Genomic DNA, 13,229 nt, shown 5'->3' on the forward strand with positions numbered 1-13,229 from the left:
ATAAACAGTAAGAAGTTTAACAACACCAGGTTAAAGTCCAACAGGTTTATTTGGTAGCAAAAGCCACACAAGCTTTCGGAGCTCCAAGCCCCTTCTTCAGGTGAGTGGGAATTCTGTTCACAAACAGAGCATATAAAGACACAGACTCAATTTACATGAATAATGGTTGGAATGCGAATACTTACAACTAATCAAGTCTTTAAGAAACAAAACAATGTGAGTGGAAAGAGCATCAAGACAGGCTAAAAAGATGTGTATTGTCTCCAGACAAGACAGCCAGTGAAACTCTGCAGGTCTAGGTAGCACCGGGATATTGGGTTCATTTCACACTATTTGTAACCCCCACAGTTGCCTAGACCTGCAGAGTTTCACTGGCTGTCTTGTCTGGAGACAATACACATCTTTTTAGCCTGTCTTGATGCTCTCTCCACTTACATTGTTTTGTTTCTTAAAGACTTGATTAGTTGTAAGTATTCGCATTCCAACCATTATTCATGTAAATTGAGTTTGTGTCTTTATAAGCTCTGTTTGTGAACAGAATTCCCACTCACCTGAAGAAGGGGCTTGGAGCTCCGAAAGCTTGTGTGGCTTTTGCTACCAAATAAACCTGTTGGACTTTAACCTGGTGTTGTTAAACTTCTTACTGTGTTTACCCCAGTCCAACGCCGGCATCTCCACATTGTGATATAAAGGCAGTGGAGAGTGATGTAGAATCGGTTTGGGTTGAAATCATGAATAGCAGGGGAAGGAAGGCAAGGGTGGGAGTGGTCTATAGACCCCCAAAATGTGACCTCCCAAGAAGTCAGAGCACAAATGGGGAAAATCAAGGGCATGTTTGAAGGGAACTGCAATTATCATGGGAGATTTTAATCTGCTTATTGATTGGACAAATCAGCAAGGTAATATAGAAGAATTTGTGGAGTGCATCAAGGATTGCTTTTTAAAGCAGTACATTGTGTAACTTACCCAAGAATGGGTTATTTTAGATTTGGTTTTATATAATGAAGAAGGATTATTCTGTTGGTTAAGGATCCCCTGGGGTTAGTGAACACAATATGAAATAATTCACAATACAGTTTGAGGGTGAACGCCATAAGTCCATAATGTCTTCAACTTAAATAAGGGCAATTATAATGGTGTGAGGGAGGAGTCGTCTAAGGTGAACTGGATAAACAAACTAAGAGACAGGTCAGTGGATGGGCAGTGGCAGATATTCAAACAGCTGGTCCAAAATGCTCAGCAGGAATTTATCCCAATCAAAAAGAGGGATTCCATGAAAAAGAGGCAAAATCCATGGTTAGTTAACACAGGAGGTCAAGGATAATGTTAAGTTGAAAAGCAGGTTATACAGGGTGGTAAGGGACAGCGGTAGCCCAAAGGACTGAGAGGTTTTTAGGATCCAGCAGCAAAAGACTAAAAAGCTCATAAAAAGAGAGAAAATGAATTTTGAGAAAAAACTTGCATTCAGCATATAAACAAACAGTAAGAGTTTCTATGGATATACAAATAGGAAGCGGGTGGCTAAGGTAAATGTGGGAACTCTACTGAACGAGGTGGATGAATTGCTAACAGCGAACAAAGAAATAGCGGATATGCTAAATAATTTTTTTGCATCAGTCTTCAGCATGGAAGACATTGCAAATATCCTTAAGATATCAAATACTTACAAAAGTGTCAATCACAAGGGATAGACTATTCGGGGCTAAGGCGGACAAGTTGCCAGGATCCGATGAACTGCACACTAAGGTTTTAATGGAAGTGGCTGCAGAGATAGTGGATGATGTGGAGATGCCGGCGTTGGACTGGGGTAAACACAGTAAGAAGTTCAACAACACCAGGTTAAAGTCCAACAGGTTTATTTGGTAGCAAAAGCCACACAAGCTTTCGGAGCTCTAAGCCCCTTCTTCAGGTGAGTGGGAATTCTGTTCACAAACAGAGCTTATAAAGACACAGACTCAATTTACATGAATAATGGTTGGAATGCGAATACTTACAACTAATCAAGTCTTTAATAGATAGTGGACCCATTGGTTGAAATTATTGTAACTCATTAAATTCCAGGAAGGTACCAGAAGATTGGAAAACAGCCAGTGTGACTCCCTTGTTCAAAAAGTGAGAAAGGCAGAGAACTATAGGCCAGTTAGTTTAATATTCATTTGACAAATTTGCTTGAATTCTTTGAGGATGTAATAGGGAGAATAGACAGAGGGGTACCTGTAGATGTAGTGAGTTTAGATTTCCAAAAGGCATTTGACAAGGTGCCGCATATAAGGCTGGTGCATAAAATAAAGCCCATGGAATTGGGGGCAGTGTGTTAGCATGGATTGAAAACGGTTATCACATAGAAAACAAAGAGTAGGAATAAATAACCTTTTCAAGGTGGAAAGATATAACTAGTGGTGTACTGCAGGGATCAGTTCCTGGCCCGCAATTGTTCACTATTTACATTAATAACCTGGAGGAAGGCACCACATGTAAGGTTTCCAAATTTGTCGATGGTACGAATATAGGTGGAACGGCAGGTTGTGATGAGGAAATTGTGATTCTACAAAGGGATGGAGATAGATTGGAAGATTGAGTGAAAACCTGACAAATGAAGTTTAATGTGGGGAAGTGTGAGGTTATACACTTTGGTAGGAGCAATCAAAAGGCAGATTAACTAAATGGAGAGAGACTGAAGGTGAGTGAAGTACAAAGGGATTTAGGTGTTCTAGTGCATGAAGACAAAAAGCTAGCAAGCAGATCCAACAAGTAGTTAAGAAGGCAAATGGCATTTTGGCCGTTATTGCAAAAGGGTTGAAGTTTCAAAAGAGGGAGGTTTCGTTGCAATTTCACAAGGTGGTGGTGAGGCCTCACCCAGAATACTGGGTAGAGTTTTGGTCTCCTTACTTTAAAGAGGATATAGTAATGTTGGGGGCCGTCCAAAGGAGATCCACCAGGCTAATTCTGGGATGAGAGAATTGTCCCATCAAGAGAGGCTAAATAGTCTGAGACTGTATTCCTTGGAGGTTAGAAGAGTGAGAGATGATCTTATTCAAACATATAAAATCCTGAGGGGGGGTTCACATGGTAGATGGTAGAGGGAGGCAGAGGCTGGATCATTAGAAATATTTAAAGTGGAGGTGGATAAATGTTTGATAGATCAAGGAATAGAGGACTATGGGGAAATGGCGCAGAGTAGGAACCGAGGCCAGCATAGATCAGCCATGCTCCTATTGAATGGCGGGGCAGGCTTGAAGGCCTGGTGGCTCACTCCTGCTTCTATTTCTTGTGTATGTGTGTGTGTTCTGACTACAGCACACCAGATAGGACATGTAATACTGTTGCATTTCAGAAACCCAAACATCCTCCTTTTCCTAACGAACAAATGTTCCAAATGTCCACATTTTTCCTAACAAACAGAAGACGCATTTGCTTGCTCAGTCATGTGAAACTGTGAGTTCCCCAAGTTACCCAGTAAACATGATTAACAATCATTTGTTCTACTAGTCAATCTCTGCACTTACTTTGCACACACAGTCTTTGAATCATGCAGACCTTTTAATGGTATGCAAGCACATTGTCATTGTCCATCTGTCTTGGTAATGTTCCTTGTCCAGAGAGTGTCATTCATGTGGCACTGGTTGCCTTGGTACCCCTGTTGTTGTTTCCATTGCTGGGGATGTGTGGACCTCTGGGATTGATGGTAGTTTTGTACTCAGCACAACAGGTCAGACCCCTTCTCTCTGGCTGACCGATGGTGGTGAACGAATAGCTTTGCACGTTGTATATCTGTGCCTGTGGTTACAGTGATATATTTGGTCATTCACTTCCACCACGCACAGTCGAGGTGACAATTTCTCTATGCACATCTCCTGTTGGGAGCATTGAAGGTCTGCACCCTGACTGGCTCACCAATGCTCAGCTCTGCAATGGTTTGGCAATCTTGTCAAACTGAAATTCAGCTTCCTGCTGATTCACCTTGATCTTTCTCAATGCCGTCTGTTCTGCTTCTGCTTTAAGTAGCTTTTTTGCAGTTAGAAGAATAGTTTAGTTTGCATGCAGCAAACATTAGCCTTTGGGCCTGACTACTTTCAGTGCCTTCGGTGGGTTTCTCCACTCGAGGATTGCCTCATGTACATATGCCAGATTTGCTCAATTTCTTGTTGATTCCCATGGCAATTTTCATTGCTGCCTCAGTCTTTCCATTCAACTGGGGATAATGTGGAGATAGTGTGTAGTGTTGAATGTCCTCTGTGGATGGACTGAATTGTCTACTTGCAAACTGAGGGCCATTGTCACTCACCACAATGTCTGGAATGACATACCAATTGAAGTGAGCTTTCAGGCATTCTATTTCTCCTGTCATCAGGTCAGCTGGTCTACCTTCCAGTAGTTGGAATAGTAATCAATGCAAAAAGATAATTAATTCCTGCTGGAGTGAAAAGGTTTTACTCCCAGCTTCGTCCATGATCTGTCTGGGACATCATGCACCATCAACGGCTCTCGAGCTTGATTAGCTTGGTATTCGTTGCACTGGCCAATATGGTCTTTAATTTCATTGCACATGTCTGACTAGTGGAGCACTTCCCTTACCTTTCTCAGACTCGATTCAATTCTTCAATGGCTTGCATGGATGTACTTCAGCATCTCTCCTCTCATCTCCTTGGAGATGAAGACTCTATTTCCTTTGAGCAACATGCCATCTTGGGTTGTCAATTCAACTCAAGTATGCCCAACATACTTGACCATCTCGTGACCATCCTTGTGTTCTTGATGCCCTCAGGCCACCCTTATGTCACTACTTCTTGTTGCACTTGGAGAGTTGCACTATGTTGGGTAGAGCAAGGTGTTGGTCTATCAGATCAATTACTCTGCTGGATTGATGACTATGATGTGGAGATGCCGGTGTTGGACTGGAGTAAACACAGTAAGAAGTCTAACAACACCAGGTTAAAGTCCAACAGGTTTATTTGGTCGCAAAAGCAGGACACAAACAGGGCACGAAGACACAAACTCAATTTACATGAATAATGATTGGAATGTGAGTCTTTACCTTTGCACTGTACCTTTGTCTTTACCTTTACCTTTGTCTGTACCTTTAAGACTTGATTAGCTGTAAAGACTCACATTCCAATCATTATTCATGTAAATTGAGTTTGTGTCTTTGTGCCCTGTTTGTGATCAGAACTCCCACCCACCTGATGAAGGAACAGCCTGTTCCAAAAGCTTGTGTGGCTTTTGCTACCAAATAAACCTGTTGGACTTTAACCTGGTGTTGTGTTAAACTTCTTACTGGATTGATGACTACCAGATCATGTTGAGCTGTTCCTTCATGCTGAATCTCTGTCAGCACATTCAGGGTTACCAGTACAAGTTTTAGACTTGCTGCGGTTGAGATGAGTAGCTATGGAACTCTGAGAACCCAATGCAATGGAAAGAGGGACTCTAATTTGTTCTCTCGGTATAAGTATTGTGCCATTATATAGTCTCAACCTCACATCCGAGTGCTTCAGTTTCTGATCACCAAGTTGAACTACTTTGTACAGGTCTGTAAAGATCATTATGTTGCCTGATGCGCCAGTGCTTATCTGGCACTTCATGTTCACTTGATACTCTCTTCCAGTTATTATTGTAACAGTGACAAACCATTTCTCACCCACAGACAAGATGGAACCAGCCTGTTCAATGGCGTACAGTGCTTCATCAGACCCTTCTGCTGATAGTTCTCCAGTGATTATCTGTATTGGTGTGTTTTGCTTTTGTTCTTGCCAAACACTGGTGTATGAGATGATTCTGCTTCTTGCAGATTGATGCGCGATTAATTCACTCGGGAGGCTGGATCGTACCCGGGAAATAAAGGCTTTTATTAGCAACAAGAATGGAGCATACTGCTTAACAATACAATCCCAGACTAAAGGGTCACTGGGCAGTGCAGTGACCTTTATACTCCTATAGGTAGGCGGAGCCAACCGGAGTGTACCACAGAACAATACCAACAGGTGGAACACCCCAACCCTAACCCCAACAGTGACAAGAGTAACATATGTACAAGTACCCATCGTGATAACCATCTATGGTTCAGTACCCATAGTGGTAACCATCTATGGTTCTCCACACAGATAAAACACTTTCCCCACTCTAGGCAATCCTTCTTTTCCTCTTGTCTACATCCTCCGCAGTATTTGCATCTTGCTCTTTGTCTATGATTGTTCAATTCTTTCAGTCTGTTATGTCTCTCAATGCCGTATATCTCCCGGTCTGCTCTGCCAGACACACGTTCTAACTGGTGTTTTACAAGCTCTGCATTTCGACACACAATCACTTTCCTGAGTATAAGTTCCTCCTCTTGCAGTAGACATTCTCTCTCTGGATGTCTTGAATGCCTAAGAGTATTCTATCTTTAATCAGATCATATTTTAGCTGTCCGAATCACATGATTCTGCTAGCTCTGTCACTGCAGTGATGTACCATTCAATGGGTTATTTTTCCCCTTGAGCTCTAGCATTGAATGCATAGCATTCATAAGTTATGTTCACTTGGGGCTCAAAGCATTTGTTCAAGGCTTTCGAAATCTTTGTCATTCTTGTCAACAATTTATAGCAGTGTCTCCCCTGCAGTTTTAAGAATGTGGCTACTCTTATCGGTTCTGGCTTGTTAATTAACCCTATTGCCAGCTTGTAGTTTTGTTATTGCAAGTGAAAATAAACTGCCAATTCTGCCACATATCACTTTCCACTTCGACAGGAGCTGGGAAGAGAGGTTTACTGCCATTTTCACTCACTGTGTTTTATTTGCAGCCTTGCCTCTGGTATGTGTTTGCTTTTCGATTCCTTTATTTTTAGCAAATTTTGAACATTTCTATCTGTCTTTCTGAGCTGCATCTGCTCTGCAGAATTTCCAGGATTTCAAACCTCTATTTCAGTTGCACTTCCTGAAATGATTGCAGTGCTTTCCAATCTGAAGTCTTTAGTGAACTGAATGTAGGATTACAGATTACTCAGCTTTTCGCATGGCCAAGGTCACATGACTATGGCAAGCCAGATAGAACATATAGTTTTGCTGCATTTCAAAGCCCAAGCATCCCCTTTCCTTAACAAATAAAAGATCCAAACACATAGCACATCGTTACTTTTTAGAGCAATAAAATTGAAAAGCAGAGAATATGTTAACCGTATAAAGAATCTTGGTTTGAGTCATCCAGACTCGAAACGTTGGCTCCATTCCTTCCCCACAGATGCTGTCAGACCTGCTGAGATTTTCCAGCCTTTCTGTTTTTGTTTCAGATTCCAGCATCTGCAGTATTTTGCTTTTATCTTGGTTAGACCATGCTGAATATCATGCATAATTCTAGCATCCATATTATTATTGAAACACAGGAAAAACCCCCAAAAATATATAAATGATAGGAACTGAGGAATTATAGCCATCAGAAAGACTTAACCAGTGGGAACCTTTCTCCAGGAAAGATTAAGAGGTGACCTGAGAGAGAGATCTTTAAAATGATGAAGTGGTTCGACAGGGTAAACATAGGGGAGGTATTTCCATTTGTGTGGTGGGTGGGGAAGGGTCATAGAAGAGAGGTTCCCGAACTGAGAGTTGCCACTGATGAGCATTTGGGGCCCTGTGCTCCGAGGAAGCGATGGTGGCTGATGGAGGCTCAGATTTGACAGTCCTGGGATTGAATGTGAGACGCCTTTAAACATATGCAATCTTTTATATTTTGCCTGTGGGTGTGGCCTAGTCCAATGATTCTGAGGCCCGGTCACTGATCCCAGTGGGGACTGCAAATTGGTAAGTGTCGTAGTTGTTCTTTTTGTGTCTGTACCCCTGCTATTTGAACCCCCATCTCTCTCAGCGACTGCAGTCTCAATTTTCCCTCTGGGCCCACTCCAAGTGTGAAACATAAAAATGGGGTCACGGCAGAGAACGGTTTGGCAAGCACTGCCATCAAGAAAAGACAGTAGCTAATAAATCCAATAAGGAATTCAAGGGAAATTTCTTCACATAGTGTGGTAATGTTTTTGAACAAGGATTCCAGAGGTCTGAGCTAATGTTCCAGACATGCCAAATGGGAGCTGGGTGGATTAAAGTTCAATTAATTAAATAAAAAAGCTAGTCTTGGTAATAATGAACTATCGGCAATTGTTGCTTAAAACCAATCTGGTTCGCTAATGTCCTTTAGGGAAGGAAATCTGCCTCCCTTACCTGGTCTAGCCTACAGGTGACTCCATGACGCACAGCAATTTGGTTGACACTTAACGGGCGTTAAGTGAAATGAAATGAAAACAAACCACTTGTTGGAACCAAACTGCTACTGAAAGGTTAAAAAAGAGTAAAACCAGACAGGCGCCTCAGCATTGGCCTCAGCACTGGAAGTGACAAATGTCAATTGACCCTGCCAAGTTGTCCTTATCAACATCTGGGGGCTGGTGCTGAAATTGGGAGAGCTGTTCCAGACTAGTCAAGCAACATATTCATACCCACGGAATCCTGGGAGGTATGGTGGCACAGTGGTTAGCACTGCTGCCTCACAGCACCAGGGACTCGGGTTCAATTCTGACCTCGGGTAACTGTCTGTGTGGATTTGCACGGTCTCCTTGTGTCTGTGTGGGTTTCCTCCCACAGTCCAAAGCTGTGCAGGTTAGGTGGATTGGCCATGCTAAATTGCCCCATAGTGTCAGTGGGATTAGCAGGGTAAATACGTGAGGTTATGGGGATAGGGCCTGGGTGGGATTGTGGTCGGTGACTTGATGGACCAAATGGCCTCTTCCTGCACTGTAGGGATTCTATGCTTACAGATAATGTCCCAGACACCGCCATCACTGTCCCACTGGCAGGACAGACACACCAGAGGTAGCAGCACAATGACATACAGTCAGGATGGCGTGGTCCTGGGAGCACTCAGCATTGATTCTGGATCACATGAAGTCTGATGGCATCAGATCAAACACGGGCAAGGAAACCTCCTGCTGATTATCATTAACTGAGCCCCTCCCCCACCCCCATCAGCTGATGAATCAGTACTCCTCCATGTTGAAACTTTATTGGAGGAAGCACTGAGCAAGAGCACAGAATACACTCTGGGTAGGGGAGGGGGGACGTCAATGCCCATCACCAAGAATAGCTCGATGTCACCACGATTGAGCGGGTTGGTTGAATCCTGAAGGATGTTTCTGCCACGTTTGCGACAGGTGCTGAGGGTTCAGGCTTGTAGATTTCTCAGTCAAATCTTCAAAAACCATGCTGCCACCATGTTACATTTTTCTTTTTGATTTAAACATGTAATTATACAACAAGAATGGGTAAAATAATTATCTGGGTTCTTTATTTGAAGATAAGACGAGATACAAATATAGGAGGCTAAGTATACATGTTTGACTCCAAACTCAGCAGATACGTGGGAACACCACCACTTAGATATCCCCTCCAAGTCACTCACCATCCTGACTTGGAAATATATCACCATTCCTTCACTGTCCCTGCGTCAAAATCCTGGAACTCCCTCCCTAACAGCACTGTGGGTGTACCTACACCTCAGGGACTGCAGCGGTCCAAGAGGCAGTTCAGCACCACCTTCTCAAGGGCAATTAGGAATGGGCAATAAATGCTGGCCTAGCCAGCGAAGCCCACATCCTGTGAAAGAGTAGAAGGAAACACAAAGCGCGATCTTCTCTTGTATGACACCTTGCAGGGTAATAAGTCACAGCCGAGTCACGACACTGTGGCTTGTAAGAGAATGGCAATGAATTCTGCTGCAAGTTTTGGGCGGCCATGTTCATTCACAATGTGGAGGAGAGTCTGGTCGAGGTGACTACGGACATAGTCTAGGGCTGTCAAAGATCAAAGAACAATACAGCACAGGAACAGGCCCTTCGGCCCTCCAAGCCTGTGCCGCTCATGTGCCCAACTAGACCATTCGTTTGTATCCCTCTATTCCCAGGCTGTTCATGTGGCTATCTGGATAAGTCTTAAATGATCCCAGCGTGTCCGCCTCAATCACCTTGCTTGGCAGTGCATTCCAGGCCCCCACCACCCTCTGTGTAAAATACGTCCCCCTGACATCTGTGTTGAACCTTGCCCCCCTCACCTTGAACCTGTGACCCCTTGTGTTCGTCACCTCCGACCTGGGAAAAAGCTTCCCACTGTTCACCCTATCTATGCCCTTCATAATTTTATTCACCTCTATTAGGTCGCCCCTCATCCTCCGTCTTTCCAGTTTATCCAATCTCTCCTCATAGCTAAGACCCTCCATACCAGGCAACATCCTGGTAAACCTCTTCTGTACTCTCTCCAAAGCCTCCACGTCCTTCTGGTAGTGTGGCAACCAGAACTGGATGCAGTATTCCAAATGTGGCCTAACCAACGTTCTACACAGCCGCAACATCATATGCCAACTTTTATATTCTATGCCCCGTCCAATAAAGGCAAGCATGCCATATGCCCTCTTCACCACCCTCTCCACCTGTGCTGCCACCTTTAAGGATCTGTGGACTTGTACACCCAGGTCCCTCTGTGTGTCTATACTCCTGATGGTTCTGCCATTTATTGTATAGCTCCCCCTTACATTAGATCTACCAAAATGCATCACTTCGCATTTATCTGGATTAAATTCCATCTGCCATTTCTCCACCCAATGTTCCAGCCTATCTATATCGTGCTGTATTCTCTGACAATGTTCATCACTATCCGCAATCTTCGTGTCGTCCGCAAACTTACTGATCACACCAGCTACATCTTCCTCCAAATCATTTATATATATCACAAACAGCAGAGGTCCCAGTACAGAGCCCCGCGGAACTCCACTAGTCACAGACCTCCAACCAGAAAAAGACCCCTCCACTGCTACCCTCTGTCTTCTATGGCTAAGCCAGTTCTCCACCCATCTAGCTAGCTCACCTTTTATCCCATGAGATTTAACCTTTTGCACCAGCCTGCCATGAGGGACCTTGTCAAATGCTTTACTAAAATCCATATAGACGACATCCACGGCCCTTCCCTCGTCAATCGTTTTTGTCACCTCCTCAAAAAACTCAACCAAATTTGTGAGGCATGACCTCCCTCATACAAAACCATGCTGTCTATCGCTAATGAGATTATTCAGTTCTAAATGCGCATATATCCTATCTCTAAGAATCTTCTCCAACAATTTCCCTACCACGGATGTCAAGCTCACCGACCTATAATTACCTGGGTTATCCTTGCTGCCCTTCTTCAATAACGGGACCACATTTGCTATCCTCCAATCCTCTGGGACCTCACCTGTGTCCAGTGAAGAGACAAAGATTTCTGTTAGAGGCCCAGCAATTTCATCTCTTGCCTCCCTGAGGAGTCTAGGATAGATGCCATCCGGCCCTGGGGATTTGTCTGTCTTAATGTTTCTTAAAAAACCTAACACTTCCTCCCTTGTAATTGAGATTTTATCTAACGGGTCAACACATCTCTCTGAGACAATATCAGTCAACATGTCCCTCTCCTTTGTGAATACTGATGCAAAGTATTCGTTTAGGATCTCACCTGCTTCCTTTGGGACGGAGTGTAGGGTAACGAAGTTTGCAGACGACACAAAGATAAGTGGAAAAGTGAATCATGTGGAGGACGGAGAAGATCTGCAGAGAGATTTGGACAGGCTGAGTGAGTGGGCGAGGATATGGCAAATGGAGTATAACGTTGATAAATACGAGGTTATACACTTTGGAGGAAATAATAACAAATGGGATTACTATCTCAATGGAAACAAATTAAAACATGCTACCGTGCAAAGGGACCTGGGGGTCCTTGTGCATGAGACGCAAAAGCCCAGTCTGCAGGTACAACAGGTGATCAAGAAGGCAAATGGGATGTTGGCCTATATCGCGAGGGGGATAGAATATAAAAGCAGGGATGTCTTGATGCACCTGTACAGGGCATTGGTGAGGCCGCAGCTGGAATACTGTGTGCAGTATTGGTCCCCTTATATGAGGAAGGATATATTGGCATTGGAGGGAGTGCAGAGAAGGTTCACCAGGTTGATACCGGAGATGAGGGGTTTGGATTATGAGGAGAGGCTGAGGAGATTGGGTTTGTACTCGTTGGAGTTTAGAAGGATGAGGGGGGATCTTATGGAGACTTATAAGATAATGCGGGGGCTGGATAGGGTGGAGGTGGAGAGATTCTTTCCACTTAGTAAGGAAGTTAAAACTAGAGGACACAGCCTCAAAATAAAGGGGGGTCGGTTTAAGACAGAGTTGAGGAGGAACTTCTTCTCCCAGAGGGTGGTGAATCTCTGGAATTCTCTGCCCACTGAGGTGGTGGAGGCTACCTCGCTGAATATGTTTAAAGCGCGGATGGATGGATTCCTGATCGGTAAGGGAATTAAGGGTTATGGGGATCAGGCGGGTAAGTGGTACTGATCCACGTCAGATCAGCCATGATCTTATTGAATGGCGGGGCAGGCTCGAGGGGCTAGATGGCCTACTCCTGCTCCTATTTCTTATGTTCTTATGTTATGTTCTTATGTTCTAAGCATAATTCCCCTCCTTTGTCCCTGAGAGGTCCGATTCTTTCCCTAACAACCCTCTTGTTCCTAACGTATGTATAAAATGCCTTAGGATTCTCCTTAATCCTGTCTGCCAAGGACATTTCGTGAACCCTTTTTGCCCTTCTAACTCCCTGTTTGAGTCCTTTTCTACTTTCTCTGTATTCCTTCAGTGCTCCATCTGTTTTTAGCTGCCTGGACCTCATGTATGCCTCTTTTTTCTTTTTGATTAGACCCATAATTTCACTGGTTATCCACGACTCTCGAATCCTACCTTTCCTATCCTTCCTCTTTACAGGCACATGCCTGTCCTGCAGTCCTATCAACTGCTCCTTAAAAGACTCCCACATGCCAGATGTGGATTTACCCTCGAACAGCCTCTCCCAATCAACAGCCACCAAATCCTGCCTATTCCGGCTGTAGTTAGCCTTCCCCCAATTCAGCACCTTACCCATAGGACAACACTCATCTTTTTCCATTACTATCCTAAAGTTTACAGAATTGTGGTCACTATTTGCCACATGTTCCCCCACTGAAACTTTGATGACCTGACTGGGCTCATTCCCCAGTACTAGGTTCAGTATAGTTGGACTGTCAACATACTGTTCCAAAGAACTTTCCTGTACGCATTTTATAAATGTCCTTGATATCCTGTTTGTGGAAGAGGGTTGATGGCCTTTCATGGAGATTGTGGATCACCCTTAATAGGGAAATCAAACCCTGGAGGGTCTAT

General features: G+C 43.9%; 1 protein-coding gene across 1 annotated transcript in view; it reads left to right on the forward strand.

The window, feature by feature from the left end:
* Positions 1 to 13,229, forward strand: part of grk1a (G protein-coupled receptor kinase 1 a) — a 104,326-nt gene that overhangs the window by 54,561 nt on the left and 36,536 nt on the right. The window lies entirely within an intron of this gene.

Source organism: Mustelus asterias, chromosome 17, assembly GCF_964213995.1.
Source record: "Mustelus asterias chromosome 17, sMusAst1.hap1.1, whole genome shotgun sequence".
In the NCBI taxonomy this organism is placed as follows: Eukaryota; Metazoa; Chordata; class Chondrichthyes; order Carcharhiniformes; family Triakidae; genus Mustelus; species Mustelus asterias.